The sequence below is a fragment of the Electrophorus electricus genome, unplaced genomic scaffold (genome assembly GCF_041902795.1).
Source record: "Electrophorus electricus isolate QZ-2024a unplaced genomic scaffold, ASM4190279v1 Scaffold43, whole genome shotgun sequence".
In the NCBI taxonomy this organism is placed as follows: domain Eukaryota; kingdom Metazoa; phylum Chordata; class Actinopteri; order Gymnotiformes; family Gymnotidae; genus Electrophorus; species Electrophorus electricus.
The window spans coordinates 697,080-722,694 of NW_027658725.1; the positions used below are offsets into that span (position 1 = coordinate 697,080).

At 40.2% G+C, this 25,615-nt stretch overlaps 1 pseudogene; it reads left to right on the forward strand.

Moving 5' to 3' along the window:
- Positions 1–25,615, forward strand: part of LOC145656006 (homeodomain-interacting protein kinase 2-like) — a 182,977-nt pseudogene that overhangs the window by 133,267 nt on the left and 24,095 nt on the right.

Genomic DNA, 25,615 nt, shown 5'->3' on the forward strand with positions numbered 1-25,615 from the left:
GTGCTTCAAAATATGAATGATTGACTTTTTTTTTTTTTTTTTTTTTACTGAAATGTTGGACTGGGCATCTCATGTCTCCTCATGCAGTGTCAGAAATTTTGCTCTAAAATCTCGCAGTACACATATACGCAACACGCGTATAAAAACAACCAATAGGAAACAGCCTGCCATAGCTCACATGCCAACTACAAATAACAGCGGTATAGCGAAATGAGCATGAAGTATGTGGGACACAAAAATATTTTGTGCAGTTGTGGCAGCAGATAGAATGCCTTTTTGATTTCACATTTGTTGTGACAAAAGCACAATATCTTAATGATCTAGCATGATAGTTTCCAGAAAATCTGTAGACCAATATTGAGAACAACTATCGATGGAGCACTGTGCCATGGAGTTTGGTCAAGGTTTCAGATGCATCGTCTTGTACAGTTTGAAATGCAAAACAATGTTTAAGACTGCTGGAATTGCACAGTGCAAAGGCAGGTTGGGGTGAGTACCAATGTTAGCTGGCATGCTTTTGTTGTAGACTTGATGGCCAATTCATTGTCTTTTTTCCAAGTCAAGCTTCCACACATTCACGCTTGACACTGTAACCTCATCAGCATGGTATGTTACTCTACAAGTCAAGTTTTCAGAACCAGGTGAATGACATCTCAAAACTATTCTTGAACGTCCTTTTTCAGATTTGAATTCCTTACTGAGAAGTTTGAAAGAACTTAGGAGTCATTGTTGAGTTACGAAAAAATGTGTCTGGAGTGTGAATGGCCATCATAACTTGCGTTTTTCATCGGAGCCTTGCTCACTAAAGCTGTTATTTTAACTAAGCCTACTCGCTAATTGAGTTACCTAGAGAGGCAAGCTTGTTAAGGTTTAATTCCCGAAGTTTGGGCCCTGCTGTCAGCTTGTATGTCAACACGTAGCCCCCAGGAGAGAGAGTTTCGCCTGGTTTGGGTTCCTACGTGACAGCAAGGATTGTATTTTGCACTCGAAAACTGGAATCAGATTGTGAGCTAAGAAAGGGGGAGAGAGACAAGTACTCATGCATGTGAGCACACAGCTAGACAACATGGAAAAAAGACACCCAACATGCAGCAGGAGTGGCTAAAGCCATACAGAAAACCAGGGTTTTGCCATCCTTTTACTCCAAATTAAAGTAAAAACATTGGAACGTAATAGTATGGATACACAAGAAAGTGTATTTCAAGAATATATTGGAAGGATTTGATAACAATATGAATTGTGTATTTTATAGTGCTTCAACTATTGCATATATGGAACAGAATAGGCATGAACAGGATTTTGCCATCCTATTATTCCAAATTCCTACAGTAAAAATGAGTTATACCATGAGTACATGAGAAAGTGTTTTTCATGAATATAGTGGAGTGTTCTGATAACAATTTGGTTTGTTTATTTCATAGAGCTTCAAATATTGCATTGATGGAACCATATAGACATTTAGGAGGAATTTGCCATACTTGCCATACGTCCTTCGCCATATGCATTCTTGCATTTTTCTCTTTGCTGTTTTCTGTTATAGTCATAAATTCTACATATATTTATTGAGAAAATCCTTTAAAGAGGCGCATGTCCATCATCACGTTTTATTTGTTTGGCTTTTTTTTTTGGTTTTACTATTGGAAACAAAATTACTTTTTTTGCATTTGATGTTGATATCATTATGGCAGGCTTTAGTGGAGGTACTGGTGTCTATATTAGATGATTAAATACACAGCACCAGCAGTTCTGAATCTTTGTGTTAAATAATCTATGCTGATTGTCACGATCAGTCCCTTCCATGTTCCGTGTTTTCCATGTCTTGTGTTTTGTTCCGTTCCACGGTTTCATTTTGTCCTCACACTGATTGCGTACACCTGTCCCTCGTTTCTAGTTCATGTATTTAAACCCTGCTGTGTGCCTTGGTCGTGGCTGCCTGTACACGGGCATCTCGTCGTTCCCGGAAGAAGCAGGCTCACGTTTATTTTGATAACGACGAGATCCCAGGTAAGCGTCTACCCGTCTTGACCAACGCTGCAGGGGGGAGCGGCCTGCAGCGCAAGACGTGAAACCACGGAAAGAGGGAGTCCAGGAGGGTGGCCAATCTTGACATTATTACACTCAGGAATTAAAAAAAATATATTGTAGCATCCCATGAAATGTGATCTTTCACACATAATGAGAGAGGTTGGCAAAGAACTAAAACTCAATTAAATATATCAACTTCCCCTTAAGCCTCTCATATACTCCACATTTAGGAGCAAGCCTACTCCTACACAATAAGCAGTGCGGTATATGAAAAGAGTAGGCGTATCAAATAAACAGAGCAACATGGTTAAGGTCCAGCCAGATATGTAAATGTTTGCCAGAACATCCAGTGTGTGTCTGCCGTTCGGTCAAAACTGGATCAGTCCAGAGGCCGCCCCGTCAGATCTCTTTTCAAAAAAACAGTGGTCGAAATGCTGTTGAGAACAGTTTTACAGTTACAACAACAGAAAAAAGACTCAAATATATGCTGGATGGTTTATTCATTAAGGGAGAAAGCTGTCTCTCTTGTGGAGGATTTGCCACAGAGACCTGGGCATGTGGTATGGTCTCTGCACGGTGCCGTCATTACGCTCCAGACCCTCCACTAGAGGAGACAGAAACATCACAGTGGAAATAAAAACAATATAGTCCTGATGATTGGCATATGTGTAGTAGCTTGAGAGTGAAATGTGTGTGTGAGTGTGTGTGAAGGATTACTCCATATATCCCTTTATGTGCTCGACTGTTTCATTAACGGAAGCGAATCCAGGGAGAGAGAAGTCTGGAGGAACGTCCTGCCAGTCAAAGCTAGGCAGACATCTCCCTAGTTCTGGGTGGAGGGAGAGACAGAAAATAATATGACTAACAATTAAACCTGCTGACTTATCACTGCAGGTATAAGTACTTTCCTGGTGGTTTGGTTATGTTTTGGTACATAGCATAGTCAAACTTACAAAACAGAATGGACAAATTAACAGGTAGTTGTGTAATCCTGCTGTCTTTACCTGGTTTACTTGGTGTGTAGAAATATGGACAAAGCTCTTGATTGAGGATGTCTTGGACACTCTGTAGTGGAAATGCATGTGAAAATCTCATTAACATGCAGAATGCTATGTATGCACAAATGCTATGTATGCGTGAGTGGCTAAGCCAATGCATGAATTACATGTACAAAGAGTTGCATATTGCAAAGACTTTTGATACGACAAATTCTGTTCTGTCAAGAGTGAGGTGAGGGTTTATTTCTCAGAGATGAAGCTGGTTACATTGCTTATTTGCAGTGTGAGGTTTTACCAATGTGGTTTGGGCGAGGTCAAGTCTAGGGTCACAATACTGCTGCTGAAAGAAGTCTTTAGGCAGGGCATTTGGGGCATACGCCTCTGGGGGCAACTTCCAGAACTCTGAAGGGCATTTTTTAACACAGACCTGCAAACCAACGCACAAACACACAGAGTGAAGGAGATCTTATTTGAGTAGCTAAACACAGTGTTGCTTTTTATATTTCTATCTACACTATTTACACATTGTTCATTGCATGATAGAGCAAAAGGCTCCCAAACCAAGCAGCAAAAGGAGACCCAAGCCCCCAGACTTACAAACTGGCATTCACATACTACATGCTAAACTGTTTTGTAATAAATGAGTCTCATGTGCATATTTCTAAAAGGCTACTGACATACGTGTTTGGTTTCTGTACAATGTCAACAGGACATTTGTGTGGAAATCTCACTTGAGTGGTTGGACACTGGAGACCCTCTAGAATGGCGTCCATTTCTGTCGTTGCTCTGGCACACTTCAGAAGGTCAAAGTAGAGGACGTTTGGTTTGTCACTGAAACACGAGAGGATGCAGGAAACAAATGCAGCTTGACACATGAATATTAGCCAATTAAATAAACAATTTTTATTCAATTTTTTGAGTATGTGTATCAGGATTCAGTGCTGGAGAGTCACACCACTACCCAGCTAAGTGTTCTTTCTTCGAGGGTGAATTGGACTGGGGTAACCAATAAACTCTGCAGTGTTGTGACACTCCTAGACCTGAGTTTGGACCCCTTGGTTTAGAGACAATCATTAAACACAAGTGATTTGATTGGTTCCACTTGTTGCTGTGCAGTGCCAATCATGAAAATCTTAAAGCTAAAGTCTAACCCATCTTGTCTTGTTGATGTTTCATGTTTCCACATGATTTGCACCTGCACAGCTCCATTGTAACCCTAGTCCGACTCACTAAAGTCCATTCGAAAGAATACTGACGGTGTTCCTTACATACTGGGTGTGCTGTTTTGGTATTCCTGTGAAGATATAAATACTTATCCAGTATGTGAGGGACTTACGCATTGACTCCAGCTCCACAAAACATCCCAGTGGAGTTCTGGGGCAACACGACATGACGAGAGTCTCCAAGCAGCCACGCTGTGTTAGAACCTCCGTTAGAAGGATATCTCACAAGCCATACATGGGTAAAAGACCTTCCGCTTGAGCCCACAATAATAATGATTTTTTTTCCCCCATGAAAGTGTAGTTGGAAATGTTTCTTACCCAGGGAGCGAATAAGAATATAGGTGACAATGGCAGCCACAAAAATAATACAGCAGATAATGTCTGCACATCTCCTGAACAAAAACAAGAAATATTATTACACATTGCATGATTTAAATTATGTATTAAAGTTATTTAGCTAAGTGAAATAACTTTATAGTCTTAGTCTAGATCTATGGCCTTAGTATAGTTCTTGTATAGCGTTAATAACAGACATTCTGTGATCCATGATGTGTAGAGCTTTAAATGGTTTTTTAAAGTCAGCTGATGTGGAGGAGTAAATCGGAGAAGCACTGAGAGATTGCCGGACTCGCCTCTTGTTAACTGGTCGCCTGAAAATGGGCTCATACGGAGGAGGTTCCCCTGAGAAGATAGAAATGAAGAATATATATATTCTATAAATTCTAAGTATATACCATTACATTAGAATGAATTTAAACCTATGAAAAACATATATTCAGTCACGCGTGTCTGAACCTTTGACCGGTACGCTATATTTTGTCTAACACATTTTATATACAGTTGTCATGGAACGCTCCCCTTCACACTAGCCATGTGGTACGGCCCGCCGCGTGCAGTGGGAGTTCATAGTCTTGTTTGTAACCACGCCTGTGTAATTAACGCGCAACTGCACATGGTTTAGTCTTGTAACGTCTGTGTGTTTAAACCGCTGTGGGAGTGTGCATCTTAGTCGGTCAATGCCCATGTTCGTGTTCACATAGTTCGTTATCTGTATTCGTGTTTTATGTTCACTGTTTATGTTGCATATGAGCGCCGGTGTCTTTATCGTGTGTTAATACACGTCTGTCCGTCCTGCTCCTTGTCCAGCGACACTAGGGCCGTTACAACACTTTTCTTTTTTTTTTATGACACCTTCTGCACACATACGCTTTCGATCTGATACACAGTTACAGATCGTACACTATATAAATGTTTTTAATATAAGGTAGACCTACCAAGTACGTAAGAACATTTATTATTTCAACATGAAATGTACAAGCTAGTTTTGTACATTTTTTTTCTTTTTTAACCATTGTATTTGACGTATGGGTTCTCATAAAATCTTTGGCATATGGCTATATCTGGAAAAAACAACAACAACAAAACTCACCGCAATAATCTGGCATGCTGACTACAGTACACTCCCTTGCACTTTCGATAAGCGCCATCACACAGAGTCCGCAATGTGTAATGTTTCAGTAAAAAATAATCTTGCATTCGATAATCTATTCTTATGACGCATCATTCCAGGTTATTGACACATTGTGATGTTGGAAGTCACAGCACGTTCTCGTTCTTAGCTCATCAACAAAGGCAGCTTGGTCACGAGCACCTGCTTTCCATGCTATGGGATGCTCGCGCTCAATTTTCCATGTCCTGTATCGAATATTTAGGCCTATACGATTAAACTGTCCGTGGTTACTGTGCTTTTAACGTACAAAAAAAGCTACACAAATAATAAAATAATCTTTACATAATAATGTAACCTTAGGCTTATCGCCAAGATGTAACCTGTGAGGCTAAGTGACAACGTCTCCCGTCCCCTACCTAAACTACGTCTACACTGACTATGAGAATAGTAGTATAGTATAGTAGTTCAAGAGTATAGTAGTGATATGTGATAACAATTTGATTTGTTTATTTTAAAGACTTTCTAAAGTTGCATGTATATAACCAAACAGGCAATTTACATGAGTTTGCCATCCCAATACTTTAAATTTTTACAGTAAATATATTCAACATTATATTATGGGTACAAGGAAAAGTGATATGTAGTGAACCAAATAGATATTTAACAGGCTTTTGCCATCCTATTACTCCAAATTCCTACAGTAAAAATGACTGAAAGTCATTCATGAGTACAAGAGAAACTGTATTTCAAGAATTTAATGAAGTGATTTGATAACAATTTGATTTGTGCATTTCACTCAGCTTCATGTAGTGATATATAGTGAACTGAATAGACATTTCACAGGATATTGCCATCCTATTACTCTAAATTCCTACTGTAAAAATGACTGAAAGTCATACCACAGGTACATAAGATAGTGTATATCAAGAATTTAGTGGAGTGATCTGATAACAATTTGATTTGATTTATTTATAGAGCTTCAATTATTACATATATGGAACTGAATAGACATTCGACAGAATTTTGCTACTCCATTATTCCAAATTTCTGCAGTAAAAATGACTGAAAGTCATATCATGGGTACAGGAGGAAGTTTATTTCAAGTACGTAGTGGAGTGATTTTATAACAATTTGAATTGTGTATTTTATAGATCTTCGAGTAGTGATATATGTTGAACTGAACAGATGTTTAAGAGGATTTTGCCATCCTATTACTCAAGCTTCCTACAGTAAAACACTTGAAAGTCATACCATGGGTACATGAGAAAGTGGATTTCATGAATATTGTGGAGGGATCTGATAACAATTTGACTAGTTTGTTTTCTAGAGTTTCAAAAACTGATTATATAGTGGAACGAATACATGTTTATGAGGATTTTGCCATCCTTTTACTCCAAATTAAAGTAAAAACATTGGAACGTAATAGTATGGATACACAAGAAAGTGTATTTCAAGAATATATTGGAAGGATTTGATAACAATATGAATTGTGTATTTTATAGTGCTTCAACTATTGCATATATGGAACAGAATAGGCATGAACAGGATTTTGCCATCCTATTATTCCAAATTCCTACAGTAAAAATGAGTTATACCATGAGTACATGAGAAAGTGTTTTTCATGAATATAGTGGAGTGTTCTGATAACAATTTGGTTTGTTTATTTCATAGAGCTTCAAATATTGCATTGATGGAACCATATAGACATTTAGGAGGAATTTGCCATACTTGCCATACGTCCTTCGCCATATGCATTCTTGCATTTTTCTCTTTGCTGTTTTCTGTTATAGTCATAAATTCTACATATATTTATTGAGAAAATCCTTTAAAGAGGCGCATGTCCATCATCACGTTTTATTTGTTTGGCTTTTTTTTTTGGTTTTACTATTGGAAACAAAATTACTTTTTTTGCATTTGATGTTGATATCATTATGGCAGGCTTTAGTGGAGGTACTGGTGTCTATATTAGATGATTAAATACACAGCACCAGCAGTTCTGAATCTTTGTGTTAAATAATCTATGCTGATTGTCACGATCAGTCCCTTCCATGTTCCGTGTTTTCCATGTCTTGTGTTTTGTTCCGTTCCACGGTTTCATTTTGTCCTCACACTGATTGCGTACACCTGTCCCTCGTTTCTAGTTCATGTATTTAAACCCTGCTGTGTGCCTTGGTCGTGGCTGCCTGTACACGGGCATCTCGTCGTTCCCGGAAGAAGCAGGCTCACGTTTATTTTGATAACGACGAGATCCCAGGTAAGCGTCTACCCGTCTTGACCAACGCTGCAGGGGGGAGCGGCCTGCAGCGCAAGACGTGAAACCACGGAAAGAGGGAGTCCAGGAGGGTGGCCAATCTTGACATTATTACACTCAGGAATTAAAAAAAATATATTGTAGCATCCCATGAAATGTGATCTTTCACACATAATGAGAGAGGTTGGCAAAGAACTAAAACTCAATTAAATATATCAACTTCCCCTTAAGCCTCTCATATACTCCACATTTAGGAGCAAGCCTACTCCTACACAATAAGCAGTGCGGTATATGAAAAGAGTAGGCGTATCAAATAAACAGAGCAACATGGTTAAGGTCCAGCCAGATATGTAAATGTTTGCCAGAACATCCAGTGTGTGTCTGCCGTTCGGTCAAAACTGGATCAGTCCAGAGGCCGCCCCGTCAGATCTCTTTTGAACAAAACAGTGGTCGAAATGCTGTTGAGAACAGTTTTACAGTTACAACAACAGAAAAAAGACTCAAATATATGCTGGATGGTTTATTCATTAAGGGAGAAAGCTGTCTCTCTTGTGGAGGATTTGCCACAGAGACCTGGGCATGTGGTATGGTCTCTGCACGGTGCCGTCATTACGCTCCAGACCCTCCACTAGAGGAGACAGAAACATCACAGTGGAAATAAAAACAATATAGTCCTGATGATTGGCATATGTGTAGTAGCTTGAGAGTGAAATGTGTGTGTGAGTGTGTGTGAAGGATTACTCCATATATCCCTTTATGTGCTCGACTGTTTCATAAACGGAAGCGAATCCAGGGAGAGAGAAGTCTGGAGGAACGTCCTGCCAGTCAAAGCTAGGCAGACATCTCCCTAGTTCTGGGTGGAGGGAGAGACAGAAAATAATATGACTAACAATTAAACCTGCTGACTTATCACTGCAGGTATAAGTACTTTCCTGGTGGTTTGGTTATGTTTTGGTACATAGCATAGTCAAACTGTTACAAAACAGAATGGACAAATTAACAGGTAGTTGTGTAATCCTGCTGTCTTTACCTGGTTTACTTGGCGTGTAGAAATATGGACAAAGCTCTTGATTGAGGATGTCTTGGACACTCTGTAGTGGAAATGCATGTGAAAATCTCATTAACATGCAGAATGCTATGTATGCACAAATGCTATGTATGCGTGAGTGGCTAAGCCAATGCATGAATTACATGTACAAAGAGTTGCATATTGCAAAGACTTTTGATACGACAAATTCTGTTCTGTCAAGAGTGAGGTGAGGGTTTATTTCTCAGAGATGAAGCTGGTTACATTGCTTATTTGCAGTGTGAGGTTTTACCAATGTGGTTTGGGCGAGGTCAAGTCTAGGGTCACAATACTGCTGCTGAAAGAAGTCTTTAGGCAGGGCATTTGGGGCATACGCCTCTGGGGGCAACTTCCAGAACTCTGAAGGGCATTTTTTAACACAGACCTGCAAACCAACGCACAAACACACAGAGTGAAGGAGATCTTATTTGAGTAGCTAAACACAGTGTTGCTTTTTATATTTCTATCTACACTATTTACACATTGTTCATTGCATGATAGAGCAAAAGGCTCCCAAACCAAGCAGCAAAAGGAGACCCAAGCCCCCAGACTTACAAACTGGCATTCACATACTACATGCTAAACTGTTTTGTAATAAATGAGTCTCATGTGCATATTTCTAAAAGGCTACTGACATACGTGTTTGGTTTCTGTACAATGTCAACAGGACATTTGTGTGGAAATCTCACTTGAGTGGTTGGACACTGGAGACCCTCTAGAATGGCGTCCATTTCTGTCGTTGCTCTGGCACACTTCAGAAGGTCAAAGTAGAGGACGTTTGGTTTGTCACTGAAACACGAGAGGATGCAGGAAACAAATGCAGCTTGACACATGAATATTAGCCAATTAAATAAACAATTTTTATTCAATTTTTTGAGTATGTGTATCAGGATTCAGTGCTGGAGAGTCACACCACTACCCAGCTAAGTGTTCTTTCTTCGAGGGTGAATTGGACTGGGGTAACCAATAAACTCTGCAGTGTTGTGACACTCCTAGACCTGAGTTTGGACCCCTTGGTTTAGAGACAATCATTAAACACAAGTGATTTGATTGGTTCCACTTGTTGCTGTGCAGTGCCAATCATGAAAATCTTAAAGCTAAAGTCTAACCCATCTTGTCTTGTTGATGTTTCATGTTTCCACATGATTTGCACCTGCACAGCTCCATTGTAACCCTAGTCCGACTCACTAAAGTCCATTCGAAAGAATACTGACGGTGTTCCTTACATACTAGGTGTGCTGTTTTGGTATTCCTGTGAAGATATAAATACTTATCCAGTATGTGAGGGACTTACGCATTGACTCCAGCTCCACAAAACATCCCAGTGGAGTTCTGGGGCAACACGACATGACGAGAGTCTCCAAGCAGCCACGCTGTGTTAGAACCTCCGTTAGAAGGATATCTCACAAGCCATACATGGGTAAAAGACCTTCCGCTTGAGCCCACAATAATAATGATTTTTTTTCCCCCATGAAAGTGTAGTTGGAAATGTTTCTTACCCAGGGAGCGAATAAGAATATAGGTGACAATGGCAGCCACAAAAATAATACAGCAGATAATGTCTGCACATCTCCTGAACAAAAACAAGAAATATTATTACACATTGCATGATTTAAATTATGTATTAAAGTTATTTAGCTAAGTGAAATAACTTTATAGTCTTAGTCTAGATCTATGGCCTTAGTATAGTTCTTGTATAGCGTTAATAACAGACATTCTGTGATCCATGATGTGTAGAGCTTTAAATGGTTTTTTAAAGTCAGCTGATGTGGAGGAGTAAATCGGAGAAGCACTGAGAGATTGCCGGACTCGCCTCTTGTTAACTGGTCGCCTGAAAATGGGCTCATACGGAGGAGGTTCCCCTGAGAAGATAGAATTGAAGAATATATATATTCTATAAATTCTAAGTATATACCATTACATTAGAATGAATTTAAACCTTTGAAAAACATATATTCAGTCACGCGTGTCTGAACCTTTGACCGGTACGCTATATTTTGTCTAACACATTTTATATACAGTTGTCATGGAACGCTCCCCTTCACACTAGCCATGTGGTACGGCCCGCCGCGTGCAGTGGGAGTTCATAGTCTTGTTTGTAACCACGCCTGTGTAATTAACGCGCAACTGCACATGGTTTAGTCTTGTAACGTCTGTGTGTTTAAACCGCTGTGGGAGTGTGCATCTTAGTCGGTCAATGCCCATGTTCGTGTTCACATAGTTCGTTATCTGTATTCGTGTTTTATGTTCACTGTTTATGTTGCATATGAGCGCCGGTGTCTTTATCGTGTGTTAATACACGTCTGTCCGTCCTGCTCCTTGTCCAGCGACACTAGGGCCGTTACAACACTTTTCTTTTTTTTTTATGACACCTTCTGCACACACACGCTTTCGATCTGATACACAGTTACAGATCGTACACTATATAAATGTTTTTAATATAAGGTAGACCTACCAAGTACGTAAGAACATTTATTATTTTAACATGAAATGTACAAGCTAGTTTTGTACATTTTTTTTTTCTTTTTTAACCATTGTATTTGACGTATGGGTTCTCATAAAATCTTTGGCATATGGCTATATCTGGAAAAAACAACAACAACAAAACTCACCGCAATAATCTGGCATGCTGACTACAGTACACTCCCTTGCACTTTCGATAAGCGCCATCACACAGAGTCCGCAATGTGTAATGTTTCAGTAAAAAATAATCTTGCATTCGATAATCTATTCTTATGACGCATCATTCCAGGTTATTGACACATTGTGATGTTGGAAGTCACAGCACGTTCTCGTTCTTAGCTCATCAACAAAGGCAGCTTGGTCACGAGCACCTGCTTTCCATGCTATGGGATGCTCGCGCTCAATTTTCCATGTCCTGTATCGAATATTTAGGCCTATACGATTAAACTGTCCGTGGTTACTGTGCTTTTAACGTACAAAAAAAGCTACACAAATAATAAAATAATCTTTACATAATAATGTAACCTTAGGCTTATCGCCAAGATGTAACCTGTGAGGCTAAGTGACAACGTCTCCCGTCCCCTACCTAAACTACGTCTACACTGACTATGAGAATAGTAGTATAGTATAGTAGTTCAAGAGTATAGTAGTGATATGTGATAACAATTTGATTTGTTTATTTTAAAGACTTTCTAAAGTTGCATGTATATAACCAAACAGGCAATTTACATGAGTTTGCCATCCCAATACTTTAAATTTTTACAGTAAATATATTCAACATTATATTATGGGTACAAGGAAAAGTGATATGTAGTGAACCAAATAGATATTTAACAGGCTTTTGCCATCCTATTACTCCAAATTCCTACAGTAAAAATGACTGAAAGTCATTCATGAGTACAAGAGAAACTGTATTTCAAGAATTTAATGAAGTGATTTGATAACAATTTGATTTGTGCATTTCACTCAGCTTCATGTAGTGATATATAGTGAACTGAATAGACATTTCACAGGATATTGCCATCCTATTACTCTAAATTCCTACTGTAAAAATGACTGAAAGTCATACCACAGGTACATAAGATAGTGTATATCAAGAATTTAGTGGAGTGATCTGATAACAATTTGATTTGATTTATTTATAGAGCTTCAATTATTACATATATGGAACTGAATAGACATTCGACAGAATTTTGCTACTCCATTATTCCAAATTTCTGCAGTAAAAATGACTGAAAGTCATATCATGGGTACAGGAGGAAGTTTATTTCAAGTACGTAGTGGAGTGATTTTATAACAATTTGAATTGTGTATTTTATAGATCTTCGAGTAGTGATATATGTTGAACTGAACAGATGTTTAAGAGGATTTTGCCATCCTATTACTCAAGCTTCCTACAGTAAAACACTTGAAAGTCATACCATGGGTACATGAGAAAGTGGATTTCATGAATATTGTGGAGGGATCTGATAACAATTTGACTAGTTTGTTTTCTAGAGTTTCAAAAACTGATTATATAGTGGAACGAATACATGTTTATGAGGATTTTGCCATCCTTTTACTCCAAATTAAAGTAAAAACATTGGAACGTAATAGTATGGATACACAAGAAAGTGTATTTCAAGAATATATTGGAAGGATTTGATAACAATATGAATTGTGTATTTTATAGTGCTTCAACTATTGCATATATGGAACAGAATAGGCATGAACAGGATTTTGCCATCCTATTATTCCAAATTCCTACAGTAAAAATGAGTTATACCATGAGTACATGAGAAAGTGTTTTTCATGAATATAGTGGAGTGTTCTGATAACAATTTGGTTTGTTTATTTCATAGAGCTTCAAATATTGCATTGATGGAACCATATAGACATTTAGGAGGAATTTGCCATACTTGCCATACGTCCTTCGCCATATGCATTCTTGCATTTTTCTCTTTGCTGTTTTCTGTTATAGTCATAAATTCTACATATATTTATTGAGAAAATCCTTTAAAGAGGCGCATGTCCATCATCACGTTTTATTTGTTTGGCTTTTTTTTTTGGTTTTACTATTGGAAACAAAATTACTTTTTTTGCATTTGATGTTGATATCATTATGGCAGGCTTTAGTGGAGGTACTGGTGTCTATATTAGATGATTAAATACACAGCACCAGCAGTTCTGAATCTTTGTGTTAAATAATCTATGCTGATTGTCACGATCAGTCCCTTCCATGTTCCGTGTTTTCCATGTCTTGTGTTTGGTTCCGTTCCACGGTTTCATTTTGTCCTCACACTGATTGCGTACACCTGTCCCTCGTTTCTAGTTCATGTATTTAAACCCTGCTGTGTGCCTTGGTCGTGGCTGCCTGTACACGGGCATCTCGTCGTTCCCGGAAGAAGCAGGCTCACGTTTATTTTGATAACGACGAGATCCCAGGTAAGCGTCTACCCGTCTTGACCAACGCTGCAGGGGGGAGCGGCCTGCAGCGCAAGACGTGAAACCACGGAAAGAGGGAGTCCAGGAGGGTGGCCAATCTTGACATTATTACACTCAGGAATTAAAAAAAATATATTGTAGCATCCCATGAAATGTGATCTTTCACACATAATGAGAGAGGTTGGCAAAGAACTAAAACTCAATTAAATATATCAACTTCCCCTTAAGCCTCTCATATACTCCACATTTAGGAGCAAGCCTACTCCTACACAATAAGCAGTGCGGTATATGAAAAGAGTAGGCGTATCAAATAAACAGAGCAACATGGTTAAGGTCCAGCCAGATATGTAAATGTTTGCCAGAACATCCAGTGTGTGTCTGCCGTTCGGTCAAAACTGGATCAGTCCAGAGGCCGCCCCGTCAGATCTCTTTTGAACAAAACAGTGGTCGAAATGCTGTTGAGAACAGTTTTACAGTTACAACAACAGAAAAAAGACTCAAATATATGCTGGATGGTTTATTCATTAAGGGAGAAAGCTGTCTCTCTTGTGGAGGATTTGCCACAGAGACCTGGGCATGTGGTATGGTCTCTGCACGGTGCCGTCATTACGCTCCAGACCCTCCACTAGAGGAGACAGAAACATCACAGTGGAAATAAAAACAATATAGTCCTGATGATTGGCATATGTGTAGTAGCTTGAGAGTGAAATGTGTGTGTGAAGGATTACTCCATATATCCCTTTATGTGCTCGACTGTTTCATTAACGGAAGCGAATCCAGGGAGAGAGAAGTCTGGAGGAACGTCCTGCCAGTCAAAGCTAGGCAGACATCTCCCTAGTTCTGGGTGGAGGGAGAGACAGAAAATAATATGACTAACAATTAAACCTGCTGACTTATCACTGCAGGTATAAGTACTTTCCTGGTGGTTTGGTTATGTTTTGGTACATAGCATAGTCAAACTGTTACAAAACAGAATGGACAAATTAACAGGTAGTTGTGTAATCCTGCTGTCTTTACCTGGTTTACTTGGCGTGTAGAAATATGGACAAAGCTCTTGATTGAGGATGTCTTGGACACTCTGTAGTGGAAATGCATGTGAAAATCTCATTAACATGCAGAATGCTATGTATGCACAAATGCTATGTATGCGTGAGTGGCTAAGCCAATGCATGAATTACATGTACAAAGAGTTGCATATTGCAAAGACTTTTGATACGACAAATTCTGTTCTGTCAAGAGTGAGGTGAGGGTTTATTTCTCAGAGATGAAGCTGGTTACATTGCTTATTTGCAGTGTGAGGTTTTACCAATGTGGTTTGGGCGAGGTCAAGTCTAGGGTCACAATACTGCTGCTGAAAGAAGTCTTTAGGCAGGGCATTTGGGGCATACGCCTCTGGGGGCAACTTCCAGAACTCTGAAGGGCATTTTTTAACACAGACCTGCAAACCAACGCACAAACACACAGAGTGAAGGAGATCTTATTTGAGTAGCTAAACACAGTGTTGCTTTTTATATTTCTATCTACACTATTTACACATTGTTCATTGCATGATAGAGCAAAAGGCTCCCAAACCAAGCAGCAAAAGGAGACCCAAGCCCCCAGACTTACAAACTGGCATTCACATACTACATGCTAAACTGTTTTGTAATAAATGAGTCTCATGTGCATATTTCTAAAAGGCTACTGACATACGTGTTTGGTTTCTGTACAATGTCAACAGGACATTTGTGTGGAAATCTCACTTGAGTGGTTGGACACTGGAGACCCTCTAGAATGGCGTCCATTTCTGTCGTTGCTCTGGCACACTTCAGAAGGTCAAAGTAGAGGACGTTTGGTTTGTCACTGAAACACGAGAGGATGCAGGAAACAAATGCAGCTTGACACATGAATATTAGCCAATTAAATAAACAATTTTTATTCAATTTTTTGAGTATGTGTATCAGGATTCAGTGCTGGAGAGTCACACCACTACCCAGCTAAGTGTTCTTTCTTCGAGGGTGAATTGGACTGGGGTAACCAATAAACTCTGCAGTGTTGTGACACTCCTAGACCTGAGTTTGGACCCCTTGGTTTAGAGACAATCATTAAACACAAGTGATTTGATTGGTTCCACTTGTTGCTGTGCAGTGCCAATCATGAAAATCTTAAAGCTAAAGTCTAACCCATCTTGTCTTGTTGATGTTTCATGTTTCCACATGATTTGCACCTGCACAGCTCCATTGTAACCCTAGTCCGACTCACTAAAGTCCATTCGAAAGAATACTGACGGTGTTCCTTACATACTGGGTGTGCTGTTTTGGTATTCCTGTGAAGATATAAATACTTATCCAGTATGTGAGGGACTTACACATTGACTCCAGCTCCACAAAACATCCCAGTGGAGTTCTGGGGCAACACGACATGACGAGAGTCTCCAAGCAGCCACGCTGTGTTAGAACCTCCGTTAGAAGGATATCTCACAAGCCATACATGGGTAAAAGACCTTCCGCTTGAGCCCACAATAATAATGATTTTTTTTCCCCCATGAAAGTGTAGTTGGAAATGTTTCTTACCCAGGGAGCGAATAAGAATATAGGTGACAATGGCAGCCACAAAAATAATACAGCAGATAATGTCTGCACATCTCCTGAACAAAAACAAGAAATATTATTACACATTGCATGATTTAAATTATGTATTAAAGTTATTTAGCTAAGTGAAATAACTTTATAGTCTTAGTCTAGATCTATGGCCTTAGTATAGTTCTTGTATAGCGTTAATAACAGACATTCTGTGATCCATGATGTGTAGAGCTTTAAATGGTTTTTTAAAGTCGGCTGATGTGGAGGAGTAAATCGGAGGTATGGTCTCTGCACGGTGCCGTCGTTACGCTCCAGATCCTCCACTAGAGGAGACAGAAACATCATAGTGGAAATAAAACCAATATAGTCCTCATGATTGGCATATGTGTAGTAGCTTGAGAGTGAAATGTGAGCTAATAATGTTTTTTATAATTCTATTCTCCCTGAAGTAAAGGGACGAGACCATACAAGCTTTCGACTGTGTGTGCCCAATGTCATTATGAACTGCTGGAATGAAGAGAGAGAGAGTGTGTGTGTGTGTGTGTGTGTGTGTGTGTGTGTGTGTGTGTGTGTGTGTGTGTGTGTGTGTGTGTGTGTGTGTGCAGCTTACAGAAGCAGAGGAAAAGGGTGTCCACACACATGCTGTACACACTAAAGAAGCCCTGCGCGATGAAATAAGCTCCCACAATCACCGTCTAAAAAAACAGCAGTAGTAGATATACATGCTGGGCCTTCAGTATTATGAGAGGAACTGCTGTCCAGAATAAATGTGTAAATCATGGTTATTTACAAACAAAGTGACTTTACAATCACTGTCAATAAGCATTTTGGAATCTAAAAAAGAAAGAACCATTTCTTCAGTGTACTGAATATGCTGATGTTTTGTTCTCACACAGACGCAAGTGTCAGCACTTGAGCTTTTCTGAGGTTACAATACGTACAATAACGGGCAACCAGTAATAATGCAGCAGCTGAAGCTGGAAATTGTCATATGGCAGCCTGATTCTCCCAGAGAAGAAGAAGAAAGCCAGCAGACCTTACAGGGAATGTAGAAAAACCCTCAGAGTTACCTATTAAAGTGTGTTGCCATGTGCCATCATGGTCAGAATGTGATGAAGTGTAGTATGGGTAATATACACATGACTTCACTCTATATTTCTCACCTACAAATCCGACCACTAGCACCTTGCAGGAAAACAGCAGCGTGTCTGTAACACAGTCCAACACCACCACCCTGTGGACAGAGGGACATGGTCAAGGACAACGTGCTAAATATGAGCTAGAACAACCAGACACAAAAATGACTGATCAAAATAGCTAATGTCAACAAATATGTATACAAATTAAAGTCATATTCATATGAATATGTAATGATAAATTCCAACATTTAATATTTTTGCCTTAAAAATGGAAATGGAAGTAATTTGTTCCACAACAGTAACATTACATCATTTATATACACACAAACCCAGATTGTGTTTTAGACTAAAATGTAATTCATGATAAGTAGAATCTTTACATTGCAACTCTCTTCTTTACCTTTAAACACATTGAAACAGCGTTTCAAAGCATTGTAATCGCGCTAAACACTGTTTCAGGGCAAGAGATTGTGTTTTAGACTAAAATGTAATGCATTATAAATGGAATATTTATATTGCTACTCTGTTCTTTACCTTTTAAACACATTGAAACAGCATTGTAATCGCCCAACAACACTGTTTCAGGGTAAGAGATTTTGTTTTAGACTAAAATGTAATGCATTATAAATGGTATCTTTACATTGCTACTCTGTTCTTTACCTTTTAAACACATTGAAACAGCATTGTAATCGCCCTAAACACTGTTTCAAGGCAAGAGTTTGTGTTTTAGACTAAAATGTAATGCATTATAAATGGAATCTTTACATTGCTACTCTGTTCTTTACCTTTTAAACATATTGAAACAGCATTGTAATCGCCCTAAACACTGTTTCAGGGCAAGAGATTGTGTTAAAGACTAAAATGTAATGCATTATAAATGGTATCTTTACATTGCTACTCTGTTCTTTACCTTTTAAATACATTGAAACATTTTTCATCAGCTTACACTAATGGTCTTTGTAATGATGAGCATTAATGATTAGAGGGGGTATCTCCCTCAATTATAGAGTGGATGAACTCTTGTTATGCAATTGATTAATTGACAGAGGTGCTGCAAGTTCAGGAGCCTCTCAGTTGGAAAGGTGTAGGAAATACTGCAGTCAGCAAGGTATCAGCAAGCACTTAGAGTGCCAGAGAGTCTAAGAATAGAAGCTGTTTTTTTCTTGGCCTTCTGTTTTTCAGTGTGGCAGCATCGCTGAAAGGTCAAGATGTTGTTTTAGCACACAGAACCACCTTTGAGTAACGCAAGACAAAGAACTTGTCTTTTCTGAGAAGCGTGTAAAGAGAAAGCAATCACTTGCTAAAGCCTGCCCAAAAAACAATGGCATCGATCAGGGCTCTGCTCTGCTTCAGACAGAAATATTCAAAATTAAAACTAAAACAGCAGTAGATGTTTTAAAAAAAATCAAAGCTCTGTGATTTAGCTAATTTAGCTAATTGATGGTTATTATGGCACATCACATTCAGCCTCAAAGAACAAACAATCTCTCTCGTTCATTTGGTTAGTAGTCCTGTTTTCATCTTTCCATAATGGTATATTCTCTTGCCCTTCAGATTCCTTCAGTGGGATCTCCCACTCCAAGAAGGTTAAATTTGAGAATCCTGCACGGGGCGGGAGCCCTGGCCCTCGGATTCGGGCGGGGACACCCTGGCCCTCGGATCCGGGGTTCAATTCAATCGATGGCTTACCTGCCATGGTCTTTTCCCCCTCTGGAGCCTCGGACGAGGCTTCGTCGTCGTCTTCCTCCTCTTCCAGCTGGCAGGGCGGAGACGAGGCATTGACCTCGCGGCGTGCTGACGGCTATCAGAAGCGGGGCAGCCTCAAGAGGAAGAGAGAGGAGGCACACAGCAGCAACAGTGTACAGATCCTGGAGGAGCTCTCCTCCCCTGGGTTGTCCAAGCGTGTGGCCAGGGGCAGCGATTGCGAGTACCAACTGGTGCAGAACGAGATCCTCCGCTCCGTCTCCAACAGCTACGAGGTTTTGGAGTCCCTGGGCCGTGGAACCTTTGGCCAGGTCGCCAAGTGCTGGAAGCGGGGCACCAGTGAAGTAGTCGCAATCAAGATCCTGAAAAGTCATCCGTCCTATGCTCGACAGGGCCAGAACGAGGTGGGAAAGTTGTGCCTGCTTTAAATGAGCTATTGATATGGCCTAGAATCAGCTGTAGCCCTGATTCTGTTATTGTTTGTTTCAGTTTTACAACATATGTTCTGTTGGTGTCAGATGTGCTAACGCACACCGTGGAATTTGTATACAGCCAGGGTAGCACAGAAATACTTGTTTGGCACACTAGTTCTAATTTTCACTAGTTCAGTAGGAACTAGTTCGGATAACACACGGACAGCTTGAAGCTTACTCTAAAAAGAAGATTTAGCTTCAGTTGTGTAAGCCATGCCTGTTTGGATGTGCATTAAAAATGTTATTGTTATGAAAGAGCATTAATCTGCATTGTTTGAGTACCAAAAGCAAGTTCATGGGTTCATTTCCAAGGGACCACTTCCATAATTGCATCTCCCAAATCCTGTAGAAGTAAATGGTTGAAGGGAAGTACACAAAGTGCTTGATGCTATTGAAAATAAGTAGGCTATTTGTCAGCAGTATCAAACTTTGAAGCTGTGACCACGTAGCTTCGGCTTAACGCGTATTCTGTCTTCCCTCCTTTGCTCCTCCTCAGGTGAGCATCCTGAGCCGGCTGAGCAGGGAGAACGCCGACGAGTTCAACTTCGTGCGCGCGTACGAGTGCTTCCAGCACAAGAAGCACATATGCCTGGTGTTCGAGATGCTGGGGCAGAGCCTCTACGACTTCCTCAAGCGCAGCAAGTTCAGCCCACTGCTGCTGAAATGCATCCGGCCCGTGCTGCAGCAGGTCGCCAAAGCGCTCATGAAACTGAAGAGCCTGGGCTTGATCCACACCGACCTCAAGCCCGACAACATCATGCTGGTGGACCCCGTCAGGCAGCCGTACCGCGTCAAGGTCATCGACTTCGGCTCAGCTAGCCACTTCTCCAAGGCCCCCAGCTACCTGCAGTCCAGATACTACCGGTGAGGGACACGTGCTGAGGCGTGTTAGAAATAAGTATGCACTCGTTGCACTCTAGTGTGCTTGAGAGTAGAGCTGCATGTTGTGGACAGTTGTAATAACCCTGCTACACATTAAAAGCCTATGATGAGCATTACAGTTAACTGGAGCACGATTGATTTATAAGTGGTTTATTTTTATTGGGTCATGTGAGTGCTGTTATTTAGCAAAACACCTAATGAACCGTCTTCGGTGTCTGAGATTAGTTAGGATGCGCTGAACTGCAGGCTTTGGTAATATCAGTATTTAGCAAGTCTGTACAAAACCGCTATTACATTGTAGCTACACTGTTAATTAACAGTGTAATATACTGAGTAACGGGTGTTTAACTGCATTGGTACTCTGTATTTACTTAATGCAAAACAACATTATTGTAGTGTTGGTGCATTGTAGTGTTGGTTCCATGTTACACTAGAATAGTGGGTGTGTAATGTCTAGGAACACAAACACCCCCCCACGGAATTATCAGCCGAGGCTGATTTCATGATGGCGATCTCTGTGTTTTTGGTCCAGATCGCCTGAGATCATCTTGGGTCTCCCATTCTGTGAGGCCATCGATATGTGGTCCCTGGGCTGTGTCATTGCTGAGCTGTTCCTGGGCTGGCCCCTGTATCCTGGAGCCTCCGAATATGATCAGGTAAGCACATGGTCCTTTGAGCTGTGCCTTAACGCCCGTACAGCATCAGTGGTGCAGACCTGTAGTGGTTTTGTGGCTGTAGTGATATGTGTGTGTGTGTGTGTGTGTGTGTGTGTGTGTGTGTGTGTGTGTGTGTGTGTGTGTGTGTGTGTGTGTTTGTGTGTGTGTAGTTTGACCTTTTAGCTGCTTTGTCGGCCCGCTCATTTTTAGGATTAATATAAATGAGTTTCTATGGCCTGTTTTTTTAGACATGCACTTTGAAAATGAAAGGATTAACTCAAAATAAAGTCATAATCCTTTTGCCGTATGGTGTCTCTGCAGATCCGTTACATCTCCGAGACGCAGGGCCTACCAGCAGAGTGCATGTTGAGCGCAGGGACCAAGACGCACTACTATTTCTACTGCTACCCCCTGTGGAGACTCAAGGTTTGCCTGTCTTCAAATGCCAAATGCCATGTGTTTTTTATAAGGGACGTAACTTAATGACTTCATGTAACTTAATGGTGGAGCTGAATGGTTTGTTTTTTCTTTCCTTTCTCCAGACACCTTCGGAGCATGAGGCGGAGCGTGGCATCAAGTCCAAAGAGACTCGGAAGTACATTTTAAACTGCCTTGACGACATGATGCAGGTTATTTGGGCTTTTGTGCGCGTAACTATACGCATTTCTTTTAGTGTTGCGATGTGAAATTGAAGAACGTGACAAAGGGCTCCCGCAGCTCACATTATAGAGCAGGTAGAACAAGGTGCCAGCTGAAAGGTCGAGCGTTTCTGCTGTCATAATGAGTAGCGCATGTAAGTCGCTCTGGAGAACGGCATCTGCGAAGGGCAGAGCAGTGCGTAGAAATTTGCTGCAGAACTTCGTTCGTATTGGGTGCATTGCCGCCCTCTGCTGGTGAATAATATGACTCACCCATGGGTCTCTCTCGCAGGTCAATATGACCAGTCTGAAAGGCACCGACGTCTTGGCGGAGAAGGCCGACCGGCGGGAGTTCATCGACTTACTAAAGAAGATGCTCACGCTAGACGCTCACAAAAGGATCACGCCAGTGAAGACCCTGAACCACCCGTTTCTGACCATGACCCACCTCCTCCACTTCCCTTAGAGTGCACAGTGAGTTGCTCCAGGCCTTCCAATCTACATGTCAGTGTTTCCAAAACATTTAAGGAACACCGTGTTAATTTAGAAATCCAAATAGCATCAGAGTTTCTCTGCTAGTACTGTAACCCCCCCCCCCCCCCCCACCTGTGTGTGTGTGTGTGTGTGTGTGTGTGTGTGTGTGTGTGTGTGTGTGTGTGTGTGTCTCTCTCTCTTGCTGCAGTGTGAAATCTTGCTTGCAGAACATGGAAATCTGCAAGCGGCAGTGCACAGGCTTCGACAGCAGCAAGACCCTGTTTGATGGTAAATCTGATGCCCACTTCGGTGCTTCTTTTAAATGTTACATTAGGGTTGGCTTTTTGTTTGTTATTCTTTAAGTAGATTTAAAACATCACCAAATTGGCCTCCGATTCCACCTATAAAAGAAGACAAAAATGGTTTCAAATGCAAGTGTTCTACCAAATCATGTTACTGCTCAAATGTGATCCACAAATGGTGAATCAGGTTGTTGCCTAGTATTCGAGTAGCCGATAAAGATTCCACTCTACCGTAGTTCAAAACGAAATTCCGTTGAATCCAAACTTCATTGTGTAATTGTTGATAATTGTAGCTGAGGTTTTTTGTGTCTCTCATTCTATAAGATCAACACTATGCTTTCTTCTATGGTTCTTGTATGTGTATTTGTGGAAAATTCAATTCTACTTGTGCTTTTGCAGTACACAGTACTTAAGCAGACCGAGAACTCTTCTTGGTTTTTCAAGGGTTGCGACTTGTGCAATATTCAGCACATTTAAATAAATGTTTCTTTCTTTTCCTAGATGTTTTCCAAACACTTGATTCTTTATGACATTATGAAAATTTCTTTCTTTCCTCGAGTACAAACTCGAGTCCATCATTCATTGGCTGATATGTTACTATCATACATGTATACATGCAGACTCAAGCAAGGAGTTTGTAATGGTGGTACAACTGTGTTCAGGTCATTTGATACTTTTTATTGATAAAGATGTTCTTTTCCAGACTCAGTAGGGTTTTGTTGTTTTGTTTTGTTTTTTGTACCTCTATGAACATTATTGAATAATATGCCTTATAAGGGAATCTCTAATTAAGAGAATCATGTGTTTACATTTGGAATAAATTACATTCTGATAATACCCTAGCACCTGAGTCATACACGTTTTCTTTAATGAAAGGGGTTCAAACCTCTCCTGTACACCAAAGCATCCCAAGCCAAGTCTTGGAGGATTTGTCTGTCAGTCATTAAAATATCAGTTCACAGAAAGATGGATGAAACATGTTTTACTTTGATGAACTTTTTACCTTGGAGTACTTTGTTTGGTGTGAGAAGCTGTAAATGTGTCCAGTCCTTAAAGCATTATTCTGATTTTTCTTGTCCCCTCCATCATTTCATGCTCTCCTTGTAAGGGCTGTGAAGATGCTCAGCAGAAAATGAGCTGCTCAGCTGCAGAAGAGCACTTCAACCTACATTTCGAGCCAATTCAAATTTGAACTCCTACACTGTCTTCTCATGTCCATTTCTTTTTGAATGTCAGTTAGGACATCAAGATGAATTAAGCACACTAAGCCCAATACTAAGAGACTGGTAGAGTGGATGAGCCACAGAGCAGGACACAGCACTATTTTTGCTTCAGCCAGTGCTAACTTGATGCAGTCTTGCTGCTTGGGGATTTTGCAGGCTTTGACTTCTTGGGTGTGTGATGAGGATTTTGCTTAAATTAAACGCCTCATAAACACGTATGACCAACCTGTGCCTATGCTCTACCAGGACCTCATCGCGTACTTCTCTTTCAGTAACTCGGAGCCTGTGTTTTTTTGTTTTGCTATTTCTGACATGATTGGGCAACATTTTCCTTTTAATGTATATGTGGAATCCACAAAAATTATAGGCACTTAAGCGTGCTTCAGCATAAACAAGCAGACACTGCAGTTTGGATTATTTCTAGGGAAACAGGAAAATATAGTATCTTTAATTCGCTGCATAACAGTTTACATTAATTATTAATCATTCGTATGTGTTGACAGTTGCAATAAACAGATTAAGAAAACATGCCGTGAAAATGCTGCCGTGTCCGTATTATAACAGAAATAATTAAATTAAATAATTAAATAAGAATTAACTCTAGTTAATTGCTTCAAGAAAATCAAATTCGAGCGTCATGCGTCTGGCGGGGACGCCCTGGCCCTTGGATTCGGGGTCCAATTCAACCTATGGCTCACCTGGCCTGGTCTTTTCCACCTCTGGAGGCTCTGAGATGTGCAATATTCAATACATTTAAATAAATGTTTCATTCACATTATGGAAATTTCTTATTTCCTGTAGTATCTTCAACGGTTCGGTTTTGCCAGCATGCTCTATGTACCTCTTTGAACATAATTGAATAATATGCCTTGCAAGGGACTATTTTAATTAAAAGAATTAAGATAATCATGTGTCATACACGTTTTCTTTAATAAATGGTTGGTGGTGCTGTGCCAGTTTCACTAATTACTTAAATCACTCAGGCAAGGTTGAAGCTGCTGTAAATGATTTTGAAGTTATCAACTTCTGCTGTACCACTGAAGGAGTCCACCCCCTCCCTTTAGAGCATCTGTTTTTTTAATGGATATAAATCTGGAAAATTACAGACTTGACAGATTAAAAAGCTAACAACAAAAAAAATAATCAGAGATGACTTTTATAAGCCGTCACCTTAAAAAGGCACATTTAAAGAGTGGATCCAGTGCTCCAGCTTGCATGGAGTAGGCTGGAACATGTTCCTAATTAGGAACCACAACATGGCTGCTCAGGAAATCTGAATGCCAGACAGACAAAAACAAGGGCTTCAAACCTTTCCTGTAACACCAAAGCAACGCAAGCCAAGTCTTAGAGGATTTGTCTGTCAGTCATCAGCTATGGCTGTGTCACCTGACTGAGAAACACCTGGGTTACCTCTGACCCATGGGGTGGTAAATGGTCTACCAAAAACGACCTCAAATAGTGACAATTTGGTGGTGGCACTGGGCATCATTCTGATCTCACACAACACTGCTGGCAGTAGATTGAGGTAATAAAAGCAATATGGGCATCCGGTGATATGGAAGAGGATCGCCTTTTAAATAAAATGCAAGTAGCTCAGGTTAAACATAATGGTACCAAGAACCGGTTGGTGTAAGTATTGAATATTAATATGCGTACTTCTCTT